At 35.8% G+C, this 18,984-nt stretch overlaps 1 long non-coding RNA gene across 4 annotated transcripts in view; it reads left to right on the top strand.

Annotated features, from left to right (window-relative positions):
• Window positions 1–18,158, top strand: part of LOC123564856 (uncharacterized) — a 68,202-nt gene extending 50,044 nt beyond the window's left edge. For all 4 annotated transcript variants that reach the window (XR_008369993.1, XR_006689049.2, XR_008369994.1 and 1 more), the window contains 2 exons: window positions 13,732–13,833; window positions 16,302–18,158. This is a non-coding gene — a long non-coding RNA (uncharacterized LOC123564856). The remainder of the gene's footprint in view (window positions 1–13,731; window positions 13,834–16,301) is intronic.
• The last annotated feature ends 826 nt before the right edge of the window (window positions 18,159–18,984 follow it).

Raw genomic sequence — 18,984 nt, 5'->3', positions numbered from 1 at the left:
GCCAGATATTTTCATAAACAACTATTACCGTACATACAGTCATCTGTTATCGAAGCGTATTTCATTAATTTAATAGCTTATTTTGTTGGGGAATTTTAAATTTAGTTATTTGGTCTCTTCGGAGAAATGGGTGGTGGGACACTGGGTAAAACATCCAGCAGCGTTCACTATCCGATAACTAACCATTCTTGGTTCATAAATTGGTTCGAGATATTTACAAAGGGCTAATGGGTCTGCTTTGTTTCGTGTCATTGGATTTAACATCACACCAATAAATTCATAGATCATATGGCGATTTTCGAGCTTTGATGCTGGAGGAAATCCCAAGGTGTCCCTCCGAACACTGTCCCGGGCACGGACGGACTCGTGGGTAGAATCACAGACCTGCCGTAAGCCAGCTGGATGGCTTCCTCGTATGAAAAACGTTGTACACCTCAAGCGAGGTATCGGTGAGGGGAAAGTGATTCAAAGTCAGCCACCTTAACCTCTCGGTCACTGAGGTTCTTACGTCTAATAAACTCTTCAGAGTCAACGCTCGTCGAAACGTGGCAAGATTAAGTGTACCTAGTGTCAGTTTTCTCGCAAGTTGGCTTCCCGTGGTTTATTTATACTAATCCTGTTTAAGCTCTTCATAAAACAAGGACGATACATTCTACGGGAAAGATTAATTTTGTTATGCAACAGTTGAAATCAGCAGCCCATAAACTAGATTGATCTAAACGACATTGTTTTCCTGTAAATATATCGATCAAACTCGTATTTTTCTAAGCTTTTATCTAGAACATTATGAAGAAACGAAACAGATGCCACATCAGCTCAACATGCTGCCATTGGATAAAACACATGATATTTGCGAGTTCATGAGTTCAAAACTTGAGAACCTGTTTAATTGATCAGATTTAGATTACTCTAAATTAATGTGAGTTACATATTTTGATAATTAAGTCATTGCTGAATGGATAATACAGTCTGAAATCCATATGACTGTATTCACTTGAACTAGTTTGCTTGAAACTTCGTGATGTGAAGGTCGCAAAACTTCTCTTGATCACATGACACAAATCAGAACGACACATGTTAGTTTAATAGCATTTATTTTTTAATAAAGCACGTAAATCAAAACATATATACTATAAAAATGATTAATGCAAACAATCAGAAAACACGTTTTATATAAAGATTTCAATGACAGTCATGAACGGAAATTAAGCATGATTTTTTTTTTTTAAAAAGTTAGTCACTTTTAAAACTTGTTGTTCGTTTCGTATTTAAAGATATTGAGCGTTAGAAAATTAGTTAAGAAAACATGCAGAACAGTGTACTGTCTGTTCGCCCCATCAGCGGTCCTTTCATTCGAATGTACTTAGCAACATCTTTAGGGTCATTTTAACAGTACAAGATACAGAGTGTGATGAGGAGAAGATTTATTATGTAACATGTGGACTGGCTATCTTCTTGATATGGTAAAAACGACCCTTAACCATTGGCCTGCTAAATTTCTAAACATGGACAGGTCCATCATTCAATTATTATTGCAAGGGGTGTTCACTGAAAATTTACTGACTGGATAGCGAACAGTGCAGACCATGATTAGCCTACATGGATGTGCAGGCTGATCTTGGTCTGCACTGGTAGCAAAGGCAAAGTTACTTGCCGTCAGCAGGCGAAAGGTTAAGGTAACAATGTATTTAATCTGTTTAATGAATCTGAACGAGTTAGCACGGTTGCAAATATTGAGCTAGCTGGTTTTTGTACTGTAATGAACCTAGGCTTCATCACTCGTTACTTCGTTAGAAAGTACCCTTAGGTTTATCGTATTCAATGTAACATTTTAGGAACTTACGAGCTACGTGACGCTGGCATAAGAAGTTGACGTTTCCCATCGTCTAGTTATTTATTATGTAAACATATTGTGGAAATATACTCCAGTTATTTATGTTCGTGTATGACAACTTTAAAGCCGTCAATGTAGTTGTGCATCGAGGATTTATTGACATTACATCCTATACTTTCTATATGTTTTGAGCGTCTCAATACTCTCAGATCTTCCACGGCGATGACAATCTTCCGCACCTACCTGTCCAGACTTGTACCTCCGTAATATGCATATGCTCGTTACAACACCTTATTGTGCCAATTAACACCCTACAGCTCTTTAATTACGGTGCTTGGATACTCTACATTTTAACCAAGCATTAATAAGTCTAAGCCTGTATCTGCCCTTTTCCTTCCGACTTTGTCGAATATTATGATTGACCTGTGGAGTTTTTCAACTGAAATATGTATTTGACTTTTTAAATTAATAAACGCAACACTCTAACTCTCAAATACAAGTTCTGTCGATTATTGAAACCATCATTCCTTGATTCATACATAGAAGTACTAACCTGAATCCAACGATGAATACCTGTATTTTTATGTACAGTACGAGACAAATTTAATTTTTAACTACTGTTCCCGAGATTTTCAATCTCTGCGTTTCGCACATTATATTCGTTGTGAACTCCGACCTTCTGTATGGAGTATCTTATTCCCTGTTCGGTCAGTTGTGCTTTTTTTTTTATAACATTGTATTGACTGTTAAAAAGGCTCAATATTGTTATTTGTTCTGGTCCTTTAGGATAATGAATTCTATTGCAGTAAAGTTTTGCTCAAGTCAGTCCTAAGTGGCAGGATTGGTAATGCACTTTTCACCAGACCTTTACTTGTTTGCGATCGATGCTTCCAATGGATCTATAGATTTATTCTATGGCACAATCAGGGATGAGATGTTTCTTTGCTTGTTTAGTACATTTTTTATGTGTACTGCTACGTATAATGCCAACATTTAAACTGTCGAAAATGTAAAATAGATATCTAGCGCTACAAATATATCACTTATCTTGAATGAAAAAACATCAAAATAGAAATGTGTTCCTGTAATGTAAACTGAGCACCGCCTTTTCGAAAATCAGCGTAAGGGCTTTGCCAGAAGAAAGCAGATGAGCCCGCTAATACGTGGGCTCTGATTTTGACAATCCGTTGTATACAAGAGCTAAAGTTGATAAACAAACAATTGGATATGCACGGATCTGAATCATTGGTAGTCATAATGCCCTTCCGTTGATTTTGGCATAGTGGTGATCAGTCCTTTGGCTACTATTTTGAAACAAGTTAAAACTATTCGATAGTGTTTTAGTTTCACTTTCACAATTTACACCATTGATTTAATGTAGGTTTAATATTTGGAAAGTAATCAACTAATTTGACTTGCGTCTTATTCGTATTTTACGAGAGGAAAACACACATTTTGAGAGTAATAAAAATGTCACATGATATTTGATGAGGTTTTGATAACATATTTCTCTCGTAAAAAATTAAAATAACAAACTCAAAGGCAAAAAGAACTCTCTTCCTTAAATCATTTGTGAATTTCTGAAACAGTTGACAACGGTGCAGTCTGAAACTGCTTGTGGCAATGATTGTTTTCCTGAATTATATCATAAAAAAGAAAATAGACAAAAATGGTGCAAAGTAACAGAGTATACAAATAATGAGATTGAGGGACAGGAATTCTGAAGTGAATGTAGTATTTTGAAAAGCAAAGGTAGAATAAACAGTCATTGCATAGACATTTACATTAACTTGTACATTATACATTTAACAACATTAATGTTAGAAAAACCTTACTGGCTGATACGTTTTAACATACAATTTAACCTTTAGCCTGCTGATGGCAGGTGATTCTTGAATGATGAACCAGTCCATTTTAGAAATTTAGCAGGATAAAGGTTAAACGCGAAGATCACCTCTGTTGTGAGCTCATCAACGTTTTTCGTATCTGCTTAATTGATTGAAATTAAGATACATTTAGCAACACAAATTTCCTCTTCAAATGCTTTGCGCCTGCACTAGTTCGAAAGTCAATACAATTTCATTAAGTAGAGATACCCTGCAGGCTGTTCAAACACATGCCGAATCTGTACAATTTGTAGCAGGTAATGGTTTCCGAGTCACTATATAGTCTTTTTTCTCATTCGGGTAGTAACATTTATGCGAATTCTCATTCAAGCATTTTGGGAACGTCAGATAATTTATTTGATATAGAGTGTTTGATGATCCTATTAATGAGCAGTCTGTTAGTCACTCAAGAAAGTACTGATAAAAATGACAATCGCAAATTAAGCAAATCCTCAATTATAATCACATTCTAACATTTTAACATTTAAACAATTAATAAAATGAAATTACGCTGTTGTCTATTGAATAAAATCATTCTTACATTAATGCCCCAGATGCCAAAAAAAAGTGCAAAAAGATGGTGTTGTATAAATACAAATTTCGTATGCTTTACATCAGAGCCCTTTTAGAAATTTTTAAATCTATTCTCAAATACGCTTCTTAAAATTGTAGCGCATTTACTCTTTGCTGTACTTATGTGTTCTGGGAATATATCAACAAAATTGAGCTTTAGGTTTTGATATTGCAAATTGTCTCTTGTTATAAATAGCTAGTGGAAAGCTGTCCTGGTTTTGACAGTGTTACCAATCGTCAACATTCAAGTCAAAGTTCTGACAGCGGAGAATATACACTTGAAGAGCAACTAAGTTGGGTATCTTAGTCTCTGAAGTGATTTAAGCGAATTTTTCCTCAATGCAATCCCATTAACTGGAAATCAATATAGTTCGCAATAGAGAGGTCTCTTTACAGCAACTGATACAGAAATATTGATAAGAAAAATTGCAAATATTACCAATGCCATTAATATGTTTACAGACCTTTACATTTACGAAGAAAGACTTATAATGCCCTCATTTGTTGAAACGAGCATTAATGATGGATTTTATGACGAATTGTATATCACTAATGTAAAAGTTTGACTGGTTTGCTAAAGCAAAACTCGTACGATTAATGACTTAAGGTCTTGATGAAAGTGATTATAATGATTTATTCCTTTAGGTTAGTATTTATTTGACATGTACGTACACGTCTATAGCGTATGAGTTTAAATTGCGAAACATACGTCTACCATATGCATATTAAGTTGAATAATAATGTAATAAAACATATCTAGTCATTACTTAACCCTTAGCCTGCTAAATTTCTATTTTGTCAGTCACACTACACCGTTTAGCGTTAACGGACGCCAAACGTATAGAAAAATTGCGACAGAAAGTAATCCGGTGACGAAAGGCCGCCGCTGCTGCTCGATGCTCTCGCGATCGGTTTATGGGGCGCATAAAACGCACAATGACCGCAAGATTAACGCATATATACAGGACGAACAACGGTCAATTTACGGATATCACCGTACTAGTAACGGACTTGTACCGCGTAAAACGAAAGCGCAACGCATGGAAAACCGTTGCATGTCCGGTAGTAGTCCCGCCATGAATCAGGTTCACCGGACAAGAACGGATGCGAACCGGTCAAGTTCAGAATAGGGAATGCACGAGTAACGAACAAAACGCATATCAGCGCATTGCTACCGTACATCTAACGTTCAACTTTACAGTGTATAGACTCTCTGTACGCCCAACCGGAAGTCGCCAAAAACTAGGCGTTCAGAAATCAAAACACAAATTTTTGCTGTCGCGGATGGCTTGGATTTTCATTGTTTATTTCGTTAATATCGCATAAAGTAAGTGTATTTTTAATCTACGTATTGTTTAAGAGCTACTGTTTACGTAGATACCAAACACGCCTATAAAAACTCTTAATATACTTCATTTCAAGTCAAATCACGTGTGGGTATTTGTTCGATTTTGTAATGAAACTATAATTTCTTTGAAATACATGTATCTTGAGCTTTTGCAAAGAATTGAAACATTTGCTACTTCGTGGATAAATATCTTACGCATCGATAAACACTAGCATGGCTCTATGGTAACGAATGCGTTTTTAGGAAAATGTGTTTTTCTGAGACATATATGCCGATTACACTGTCCCACTAGTCGATACATTACTGGCCCACTAATCGCAATTTCTAAAATCCGGACTGAACGCTTAGTCGAAAAACTGTACGCCTATTCAAAACTTCTTTTCATTCACATATTTCAATAATTTGACTTTGTTTTATGATAACCAACAGTTAAAAAGTAATTATAATTTCTTTCGTTTTCGTAACAATCACGGACAAGTTTATATGTTATTACTGCAGTTTCGAATCCACTTTTCGTAAAGGTTAGTGTTTATTAGTAAGTAATTATCAAATTAATTTAGTCTAGCGCGGCACAGCCGCGTGACTAATTCAATTTGGTAAATGCGTACTAATAAACTCTAACCTGCATATTGCTTGAAATTATTTTTGTAATAATGACTAGATTCTTTACTCCTAAATCACTAACGCATCATTCATATAATCGTTACGTGGCACAACTCAGTGTTGGCCCCATGTGGTTCTGGGACGATCTGTGTATGAAAAGAATTGGAACCACTGCCTTACCCTTGCATGATCGTAAGAGGCGACTAATAGGGTCTTAATACTTGGTTTCGCTGCAACTCTGTGATTCCAGCAGGTATACAAATTTTTATTCCATACCTCATGTTTTATTTCGATGTAAATGAGATGTGAAATCAAAATTTGTAGTCTTTTTTGGCGCCATATAACCTATCCTGTGTTGGTGCGCCGTAAAACCCAAAAAAAAAAAATAAATAAATGATCCATTTCCGGCATCTCAGAGACTTTTTCGGACTTTACCTCGGGAACTTTATCATCATTCACAGAAGAAACAGCTGCCGTCGGTGCGGTTATTGGTAATTTCTGTTTATTTTAATATCCGGCTCCAAATCACCGCTGATATCAGTCAAAATCAAGCAGATTGAAGCTAATATCCAGTTATTTTTCTTTTGCATTAATAATTATTGCAGTTTTTGCTACAGAACAAACTGAAAATGACCTGGCTTCTAATGTTTACATCAGTTGTTCTACAAGTATAACTAACCACCGTCTTGGAAGATAGATGAGCGGACTCGTTTTGGACAATATGATTGTACAAAATTTTCATGTTTCATGTAGACAGCGCGTTTGTCTGTTAGCGGAGCTTAAATTCAAAAAATAATTTTTCCAGTACAACACCTTGAGTGACCTTCACCTTGGGTATAATGGGCAGTTCCTGCATAAAAAGGCTTTGTTTGCACAATGTTTATGTGAAGTTACAGTAAGGTATAAGCAAAAGTAAAAAAAAAAAGATGTGACAGAAAAAAAGGTTGCCGAAAAACTTAACTTTAACCGAAGCCGGGGCAAGTAGAATAGCACCGCTATTCCCCGAATAGTCGAGCTAAAAATACAAAGAAAAAAAAAACAAAACAAAGTGTCCTGTCAAGCTGAGCGGAATAAATATATATTCAAAAGATTTCTCGTATGTTAATGGAAACTCGAATACAGATTCTATTTCTTGTCCAAGACAAGGACATCGTTGGTGAAACAGAACAATAAATACTGTTTCACTGTCGCAAGTAAAATACAATACAAAACTTATATTCATAAATTCAATAAGTACAGTGTATAGAGCCTACAAGCCCAAATACGCTGTCATTTCTATATTGAATAGGCGTACAGTGTTTTGGCGAATAGTGGAACAGTTTTATATAAAGTTTTGCGACTAGGCGGTCAGTGCATAATTCAGATGCATGTTGAGTTAAACAATATTTAAACTATTCAGGATTGTAAATTCATATTTGTAGGTATAAACACATTTGCATGGATTTATAATTTAACATTCAGAAGCGGTTCTGACACGTATTTCACTCGCAGTTCCTAAATAATGGGCATTTCTAGCCTGATTGCATCGTCTTTTGCTTTGACCTGCTGGGTTTTGGGTGAAAATACGTTTTAATTTCATGTGTTAATGTCTATTTAACGGCAGTTTGTTGCAAAGACATTTATCATACATTGAAAAATATATACAAGAATATTTATTTCAAATAGCCAAAGAAAAACATAAAAATTATCACTACCGACAGCTTCCAAAAATTTGAAAAACGAAAGTGAACGCCTAGTTATTGGCGACTTCCGTTTGGGCGTACAGAGAGTCTATACACTGTGAACTTTGTCCGGTGGTGTACGTTCTAAATTTTGAACATGCTGAAAACCTTCCACCGGATGGATCGAACATCGCAGGACAAGGAGCGCAGGTGCCACATGAGAAACGGAAAAGGAACGCATGCGAACGGTCACGAACGGATTGAAAATTTTGTTATACGTCCGTTAACGCTATACGGTGTAGTTTGACTGAGACTTATAATGGACTGGTCTATCATTCAATTTGGGTCATATCACTTATCAGGGGTGTTCACTGAAAATTTACAGACTGAATAGCGAACAGTGCAGACCATGCTGATCTTGGTCTGCACTGATCGCAAATGCAGGATCACTTGCCGCCAACAGGCTAAAGGTATACGGAATTTTGGTTTATTTCTGAAATGAAATCAGCAAACAGAATATATGCACATTTCATGAATATAATGAAAGTCCCGACAAGGTTTTATATAGAAAATGAGATACCATTGGAGATAGATACAATGTATATGCCTGACGAATATTGTATGTTGTACGCCTAACCATAAATATTTGTGTTATTTACTATATTCAAGTTCAAGGAGAGTGTAATCTGAAACATTTATATATATATATATATATATATATATAAGTCTAAACCAAGACTGGCGAACGTAACTGCCCTGGGCTATTTAACCACATTTATTTTATATGCTGTATTTATTATGTTTTGCTCAACCCTCATGCAGTTTCTTCTGCTAATAAAGTATTAATTATCTGTGACGTTCTGGTGTAGACTTTTTTATGAAGTTGGTTTATTTTCATTTCAAGGCAGATCAGTTACCAGTTAACAATTATGATAATGTTATTAAAGCTGGACAAGACAGAAATAAAATACTCGGTTTAAATGAATCCAAATTTTACTAGAGTTTGCCTTTAAAGATGTTATGTAATTCTAAAACAACTACATTTAAATGCACTACCTGTTGTGTAGTCGACCTTTTTATAGCTTGTCATTAGCCGTTATTGCTTCTAATAACGTTTTGAATTCTTTGATCTAGTACCTCCTCCAGATAATCCAAAATTTATGCACTGTTTTATTAGCCCACCATCATCAGACTAAGACATTGACCTAGTGACCTACTTTCACATTTAATTTGGACCACATGCATAGTTTTGTGTTACGAAATGAAATTTGACCTTGATTTTACCCTAATGACCTACTTTAACATTTCTCAAGCTACAGCCTTCAAATTTGTATCACTTGCATAGTTTTGTGTACCGAAATGAACTTTGACCCTGAGATTGACCTAGTGACCTGCTTTCACATTTCTGTAGTTACAGCCTTCAAATTTGGACCTAATGCATAGGTTTGTGTACAGAAATAAACTTCGACCTTGACATTGACCTAGTGACCCACTTTCAGATTTTTGAAGGTACAGGCTTCAAATTTGGAACACATGCATAGTTTTGTGTACCGAAATGAACTTTGACCTTGTATTGACCTAGTGACCTATTTTCACATTTCTCAAGCTACAGCCTTCAAATTTCGACCACATGCACAGTTTTTTGTTCTGAATTGAAATTTGGCCTTGATTTGTACCTAGTACCTACTGTCACATTTCTCAAGCCACAGCCTTCAGTTTTGAAGCACATGCTTATTTTTGTGTACAGAAATGAACTGACCTTGAAATGGATCAAATGACCTACTTTCACATTTCTTAAGCTTCAAATTTGGACCACATGCATGGACCACATGCACAGTTTTGTGTACAGAAATGAACTTTGACCTTGATTTTGACCTTGATCTAGTCTTGAAATTTGGAACATTAAAAAAATGGCTCAATGGTGGGCGCCAAGGTCACTCTGTGATCTGTTGTTTGTAATAAACTAGTGTAAGAACCTAGCTGGGCTAAAATATATTTGATGTAGTAGTTGCAGGGTAAATTTGTCATCCTGTTCCGTCCTCGGAATGAGCTTTTGTACGTTTGTTGGTTTACGTTTGTGCAACCTGCTCGGTCAGATTGATTGTACGGTAAAACATCCTGTTTCCTTCCGTCCTCGGAAAATGCTTTTTTACATTTGTTGGTTTACGTTTGTGCAGCCTGCTCGGTCAGAATGATTGTACGGTAAAACATCCTGTTGCCTTCATTCCTCGGAATGAGCTTTTGTACATTTGTTGGTTTACGTTTGTGCAACCTGCTCGGTCAGATTGATTGTACGGTAAAACATCCTGTTGCCGTCATTCCTCGGAATGAGCTTTTGTACATTTGTTGGTTTACGTTTGTGCAACCTGCTCGGTCAGATTGATTGTACGGTAAAACATCCTGTTGCCTTCATTCCTCGGAATGAGCTTTTGTACATTTGTTGGTTTACGTTTGTGCAACCTGCTCGGTCAGATTGATTGCACGGTAAACATCCAGTTGCCTTCATTCCTCGGAATGAGCTTTTGTACGTTTGTTGGTTTTACGTTTGTGCAACCTGCTCGGTCAGATTAATTGCACGGTAAACATCCTGTTGCCGTCATTCCTCGGAATGAGCTTTTGTACGTTTGTTGGTTTACGTTTGTGCAACCTGCTCGGTCAGATTGATTGCACGGTAAACATCCTGTTGCCGTCATTCCTCGGAATGAGGCTTTTGTACGTTGTGTTGGTTTGACGGGTTTGTTTCTATCCGGTGTCTTGTCATTGTGAAGTTGCACGGTGAGTCGTCTCCTGTTGCCGTCATTCCTCGGAATGAGCTTTTGTACCTTTGTTGGTTTACGTTTGTGCAACTGCTCGGTCAGATTGATTGTACGGTTTAAAACATCCTGTTGCCTTCCTCGGGGTTTTCATTCGTTGTGAATGTCGCTTGATTACGTAACATCATTGTTTTGAGTTTTACGTTTTGTGCAACCTGCTCGGTCAGATTGATTGTACGGTAAAACATCCTGTTGCCGTCATTCCTCGGAATGAGCTTTTGTACATTTGTTGGTTTACGTTTGTGCAACCTGCTCGGTCAGATTGATTTTGGGACCCCGGTTATACACGCTCCTTTGTTGTCCGGTCATTCCATCGAGAATGTGCTTTGTGGTACATTGTTGTTGAATGACTTTGTTTGTGGTACAACCTGCTCGGTCAGATTGATTGTACGGTAAAACTTCCTGTTGCCGTCATTCCTAGGAATGAGCTTTTGTACATTTGTTGATTTACGTTTGTGTACCTAGCCGGTCAGATTGCGTGTAGGGGTAACACACTCATCCTGTCGCCTGATTCAATGGAATGAGCTTTTGCACATATGTAGATTAGGTTAGTACATTTTGTTGACTTTATTTCCCGGAATGAGCTTTTGTACATTTGCTGATCTAAGATTTTGTAATCTACAATGCCTGCAGTGCATAAAACTGGCAGCCGAGTGATCTTAGACTGGATGTATATGCACGAAAAGTGTGTTGGCGTTAGGTGTCAATGCTTTATGCAATTTCGTTTTATCTAATCTGTACAAAAACCAAAGGAGAATTTGTTTACGCTCAAGATGTTTGTAACAGCTTAGATTAACAAATCATTACTTTGTACTGAACTGTGTTGTTTTCTAGCAAATGACAAATGTATTGACAGAGTTGTTGTTTCTAGATCAATTATATGAAACAGGTGTTCAACATCTCGGTATGTTGTGATCTAGTACATTTCTACCTATGAGTTTAGAGTGATAGTCCCTTGTGAGTGTCGATTAAAATCCATTTATCGTGTTCACTTTTTGTTATATATATATATATTTTACTCACAGTTTGTTTAAAATGTAGATTAATTGATGTAGATAAATTGAATATTTCGATTCTACAGAACACGACGACTGGGTTGTGTTAAAAAGCATGTTCCACCGATAATGTATCACCCTGTGTTCTAAACCGTCATATGATTGAAATGTACAATATATGTTTATAGGTCAGAGCAACATTTCATCAAAGATAACTATAAAAACATGGTCTAGAATTTTAAATTCTAAACTCATGAAAACTGCTACGCTTTCTGTAGCAAAATATAACAAACATATAAATACATACCTCCATCCAATCGTTATTACTTACAACCACCTGAGGAAGTCATTGCGCATACCATGAGCCCGGTTAAGCTTGTGTGTAGATAAAAACAAAGCTTAGACCACACATAGCCAATACCCTTCCGCATACAAAATACACTTATCAAACAGCAATGACATGCCTTAGGTGGTTATGTTACTTATATCGGCACGGTGGCGTAGCCCAAGTACTCATGGATTTAGGGATAGGAGTGGAATAACAAAAGGAACACGTTGTGCTATTTCATGTGGTGGTTATAATATACATGAACGTAACATTTTAACGCGGCGACGTTCCAATAAAAGATTAAATGTTTTCGCCTCCAGTTATTGCTATGGGTAACAGGATTCCCTCATGTACGATTTTGTTGTCACTTGTAGAAATGTATAAAATAGATGAGAATGAAACGTCCTGATGATGTGATTCAAGAAAACATATTTCGGTAGGGTAGTAGTCGCCGTTTCCATTACAGTAATAAATTTTGAGAGCATTTTTATTTCAGAATTCGAGACGATATAAGAATTTGGTATAGAAATTAAGCATTTACGCATAATTCCTCCATTTAATGAACCAGCATTAATGCACTGACATTTACATCAGACATGAATTATGGAGACATGTAGCTAAGGTTACTCAATAACTGCAATGACATAATATGTCTAAATGTCATGATATGTAAAAATGTTCAAGGGAGTTTGGAATGCAATGAGACGAGTTTCACATTTCGATATTACATGTAGCATATGCTGTAGAACCTTTAAATATATAATGTTCGTAAACCACACGTGTTTAATGAAATAATTTCGAAGAAAGGTGTCACCTTGGCCCTCTCCGTTTGAATATGCATTTTCGTCATAAATTAGACAATCTAGATTTATATGTATTTAATTATACTTATAAAGCATAAAATGCACCAAAGACTCGACTTTACTAAGTCTAACCATGCGAAGTAATGAAATGCTCAACGCCCTACAACTTAAGTGGAAATCGGTTAGGCAGAAATAGGGAAAGCCACGTTCTAAAAAAACAGCCTCCCCAAACGTAAACCGAGCAAGTGGACGCGCACAGGACCCCCGCACCCCCCCCCCACACACACGCGCGCACGCACATACACTTGCACACAGCCAACACACAAGGACAAAACAAACAAATAAAGGAACGAATTGGAACACTGCCTTCTAACGGCCAGTGGCAAAACCACTACTGGGGAGCTTAAACCGGTTTATGGTGCACCTAACCTCACTCTTATCCCACCATGTTCCAAAGTCACAGGACAGTGTAAATAAAAGTTATCCCCGCCAGGTGAAACCCTAACATATGCAAAGGCAACAGAAGGCAGGAAACATAAAACACAAAAATGACAGAACTCTAGAAGTAACATGTTAAAAAATTAATAAATATGCAGCAGAGACTATATATATTTAGCCTGACATGTAAAATGCTCACAGTAAGCTTTTCTTTGTTTTTTTTATTTAATCTGAAAAGTTTCACTACTTATTTAAAAAATGTAGAGCCTAACCTTAGATGGGAATGATTCTAGTCGAGTAATAACGAAACAACCTGGTGTAACGAGTTCATATCCCCATTGGATCACGTCCAATCACCAATACAGCCTTTTCAGGTTGCGAAACAAAGAATGATTATTTTTGAAATAATCTGAGTAATGAAAATAAAAAGTTTTCATATCTATTTTCAGGTTAGCAAGTAAATAATCAGAATGTCTGCTCAACAACCACCCCAAGTCGTAACCACACAACCCGCAAATGTTGTTGCTGTTGGAGGATGTCCATCATGCGGTGTAAGCTTTATTTCTGTTTGCTGCCATGATTAATTGCTAAAATGAATTGCAATATCATTTCAATTTCAAATGGCACATACTAAAAGAATGTGAAACATTGATCTGTTTTCCATAGAAATAGACGCATAGTTTTTCGAAACATAAAAATTGTTTATGTCGGTATTATAACATAATTTGCTCATATACGTTTACATATAAAAATGTATACGTATCATCCCATGCTCCATTTTCTTCTGAGAAAGTTCAGAAATCTGATAATGAAAATATCTTTAGAGAGTTTCATGGTATTTGTAAATAATCTATGCACGCGGTTTGCATCTTGACGAAATATCAATGCTAGTTGTATGCGATTTTATGTATATTTAAAGGTATTTTAGCATCAGTCAGACAGATAAAACAATAGATTTACAGTTTCCACCTGCATAAACTTTCAATAGTATTCAGTCGGAGAACTTTTTGTTCTTCCTCATCGGATATTAATGTGATACGCTCAGTGATCGTATTCTTGCACTTTAACGAAAACAAAAGACTTAAATATAAATTTCTATAATTTATTAATAATAATGATGATAATAATAATAAAAGTAATAATAACAACAACAAAAAACGACAACACCAACATTGTTCATTCTGTGATTTTAACATTCTAATACACGAAATATCATATACTAATTCATTTCAATTTTATCAAATCAGCCATTGATCTAATATTACTTAGCAACAAAGCTTATTGTTGAATTATAGCGATAAGTTCATGCGCTAAGTTTAAGACCTCTTTACTACTGTATTATATTTTGATGTTGATCATTCCGGCCGAAAACCAGTTAATTATTATTTTTTATGCAGAATTACATGCAACGAGTTAGTTTGACATTTCCTATCGAAGGGAAATAATACGGCAAGCGGTCAGGGCCATCAACATGTTTTATAAAATAGTATTAACCTGTTCGCATAAAAGCACATACCATGTCTATTCTTCACGGAAACAACACTGTTAAATCATCTTTTAAATTGACAAATATAATCATAAACGGGTCGCTTGGTATTGAATGTAATACAGAGGTACTTAGACAGGTTTGTAATCATCCATATAACCTACAGATGTCTATTCGTCTGATATAAAACCTTTACCTCGTTCTTCAGAAAGCTGGTAAATCTTCTAACAAACAATGGCAGAAGGCTTCTGACAAGTCATATCAGGGAAAATTGAAAAACAAATCAGTCTAATCTTCTAACGAATCATACATAATCATGATTAATATTAAAATTATGGAACTATTTCAGATGTTTAAGCGTATCATGTTAATTTCAAACCCTAATAAACTTATTTGTCGCAAAAATGAATTCATCTGGTTATCTTACAAAATCTTTTGAAATTGTCTGCCAAAAGCGTGTCAAATCTCGTCATAGAAACGTCATAAACGATAAAACTTTGTGGCACAAACTTCATATAATGTTAAATAGCTTTACAAACAATAGTTCGATAGATGTGCATATTTAAATAGCTGCACACATCAGGTTTAGTAGATACGCAGATAATGTCAAATACTTGCTGAAATCAAGTTCTAAAGATGCAGAAATTATGTCAAATAATTGCAGAAATGAGGATCAATGGAAGCACAAAATATGATTAGTAAATCCGAGACAGTGGTGTACCAAGCAAACAGCGGTGAACAAAATACACACCGCTTGTTTCAAAGTCGATGAAGTATAAGTACCTGATAGTACTAGTATATCACGTAATATTTTGTCAAACAAAAATATAAAAATCTAATCACGTCAAGTAGCCGCTCAAAGCATAACCCTAAGCATGTGAAATAACCAAAAGTTCACAAATTAACTCTTCGCAAAATCATATCAGCTCCGCTAGCAAAAAGTACACCCGCGAAACATGTCAAAGTTGATGGTTATATTCTTACCACTGACCACTGTTTGGCAGTCTGTTTATGGTAGAGACTCCAAAAACCCTAATGTAGGCTACATGCATTTCGAAAAGCAGGGAGATGTAAATTAAATAACTATTCAGTTCTTAACGAAGAATAGTTGTCATGTTTTAAAAGACGCAGTCCTATCACCATTATGGGTATTTTATATCGTATGCAATAGCCTACTTGCCTCAATATTTGCCTGACTGGTGCTAATCAAACTCAGCTCAAGCCTCTTTGCACAGATCAGTGTAATCTTTCTCCAATGTACACGTGTCGCTGCCGAAATCAAAAGGAGAAAATAACCCCATTTACTTAAAACCGCCTGATTGGTCTTATCGGAATGGATATATTATAAGATAAAAAGCTGATAAGTCGACACGTTTCTTGCAACCTAGATGACAAAGAGATTGAGTTAAATGCATAAGAACGAAGAGAAAGAAGTCGATTTAGGCGTATTATTTCATAATAGATCGGCAACATACATGGTACCAGATATGGTATGTCGGATTTTAACTGTATGGATTTTTGGTATATTTTCAGGTTGGACGGGTGTCAGAAGATTTCACAACTATAGGTATAATCCTGGCCATTTTGTTCTTTCCTCTAGGAATATTGTGCTGTTTGATGATGAAGGAGAAGAAATGTGACAGATGTGGCGCGAAATTTTAGAACACAAAAATATTAAACATAGTGAATATAAGAAAAGCTCTGTATATCAAATGCAACGTACTATACACTTTCTGAGTGGAGTAATACTTACAAGTGATACTGAACATGTATAATGCGTGGGTAACTGACTGGATAAGGAAGGAAATATCGGAATGTGTTTACCTTTAATTATAAGAAGGATATATAGTACGGAATGAGCGTTAGATATAATACTTATACAATTATCGTTGTTTAAATATGTTATGTATATAATTACGTGTTTACATATTTTCCAGTTTCTTTCTTATTTCAAGTAACAAGAGAATGTAAATGGGATTTTCCAATTTCTTTCTTATTTCAATTTGTAAGATAATGTAAATGGAGGAAATTTGATTACCTGCATCATCTGATGAAATTCAAGATTCCTCAGCAGACGAGAATGTTCTTTATTTCAACCGTCGTGTAAATGAAAAATGGATTTTTATGTTAAAAATACCAAAAAAGTCGTCCTTAGTAAAATCGACGTAAGTAAATTATTCTTACATGGCGCGATTTGATTGTGTTAAACAAAGAAGCGGGTCAAGCTCTGTATATTCTGCGATAGATAACGGTTGACGCATGGATCAGTAAGGGAGCATTTTGACGTCTAATTTACCAAATGGTGTACGGTTCATTAGTATATCTATTTAGATAAAAGAAGCCCAGCAAAAAACATGGAAGAATGAAAACAATCAAGTTCTTCTTGTGGTCTATAGTCTTATATACCACGGTTCATCGTTCAGATGGTTAGATATTTAACCACTCCGGCTTACGCACTCGTAGTTCAATTCCTGAGCATCTGAACTGGCGACATGGTTCAATATCCAAGCATCTGAACGATGAACCGTGGTAAACAAGACGATAAACCACAAGACGACATTGATTGTTTTTATTCTTACACGTTCATTGAAATATTTTGATATGACGCTGGGCTTCCTTTATCCGAGCACTAATGAACCGGACGTCATGCAATAATTTGGCGTCATATCTGACGTCATTATGTTTTCTTACTGGTCTACTTGAACTATTCTAACATGGTCCGATTTGATGGCCACTTAAACAGAGGGTCAAATTCTGTATATTCAGCGATAAACAACGGTTGACGCTTGGACCAGTAAGAGAACATTTAATTTATGACGTCAGTTATCATGTCATATTACCGCATGATGTTCGGTTCATTAGTACTCGGAGAAATGAAGCCCAGCATTACAATCAAAATATTTCAATGAACGTGTAAGAATGAAAATAATTGAGGTCTTTTTGTGGTTTATCGTCTTAGTTACCAAGGTTCATCACTCAGATGCTTAGATATTTAACAACTTGGGCTAACGCCCTTGTGGTTCAGTTCCTGTGCATCTGAACTCTGAACCGTGATAATTCTGGCGAGAAACAACCCGAAGGCCTTGATTATTTGTTAAACAATTCTTCTAAATAAAACATCGCTTTTATTAAAAATCGTTTCAATGATGTGGTTCACACTTTATTTTTGATTCATTCATACAGATACAGCTTTGTATCCTTTCACACACATATAATCACTGAATAATGCACTTTGGAACGTACATAATGGGGCCTATAGTATACTTACGTATCTCAAGTTATTTATGACTGCCTTTGTCTTTGCCTTTCAATAATTTACATCAAATTATATTCTGTATATATGTATTCATGTGAAACATTTGAATTAGAATAAAAAATGTTAATCTTGTCGCTGGTGTTCGCACTGTCCTGCTGTAATAGTAAAGGGAGGGATATTTCGTTTTTGTTTGTAACTTTGCATATTATTAGTCCTTAAATGTAAAACGAAGTCTCTGCCATTATTTGTTAAAGTTGTTTTTCATTATTGATATACTAAAGTCCATGGTTCATAAGTCTCCGATACCTTGCATTTAAACCAAAGGTCAGCATAAATAGTTAAACATTTTTCGAGTGATCACGTTTATTAAGAGACCACTTGCATTTAGCGACCACTTTTAAGGACATTTTTGTTTGGCTAAAGAACAAATTATGTTGTATTGAGGGACCACGTTTTACAGTTTCCTTGCCAGTTTTCACTTTCATTATTATGTTTGGTAAGATAAACATTGCTTGACTCCCTTGTTTTATGAAATATGTTGAAAATTGCCAACCCTTCTGTGGTTGGATTTTTTTCTTATTCCCATCGTTTAAAATACCAGTGTTGTCAATTTTGATAATGTAATTAAGGAAGGAAGAAAAACAATAATTATTTACTTTCAATAACCTGCACGGAAAAACCGAGCTCACGCTATCTTTAAGTTTGGCATTCTTTTAGTCCTAAGCAACAAGTTGGTTTGTAAAAAACGGCAATGATATTTTGATAAAAGAGCGATATCATCTGCTTGATAAGATTTCAATTCTTCATAATCTTGTTCGCTTTTTTTCACATATTTTGACATCATATAGGCATGCCTCTACGAAGGAAAGTACGCAGGCTAATGAAATATCGCTGTGAAACCAGAAACGGTTAAAAAGGCTCTATTTTTCGTATTTATCCATTCAAATATCCTAACTTTTC

The sequence above is a fragment of the Mercenaria mercenaria genome, chromosome 2 (genome assembly GCF_021730395.1).
Source record: "Mercenaria mercenaria strain notata chromosome 2, MADL_Memer_1, whole genome shotgun sequence".
NCBI classification, from domain to species: domain Eukaryota; kingdom Metazoa; phylum Mollusca; class Bivalvia; order Venerida; family Veneridae; genus Mercenaria; species Mercenaria mercenaria.
Note: the sequence above shows the minus strand (reverse complement) of the source record. Positions and strands in the feature narration are given on the sequence as shown.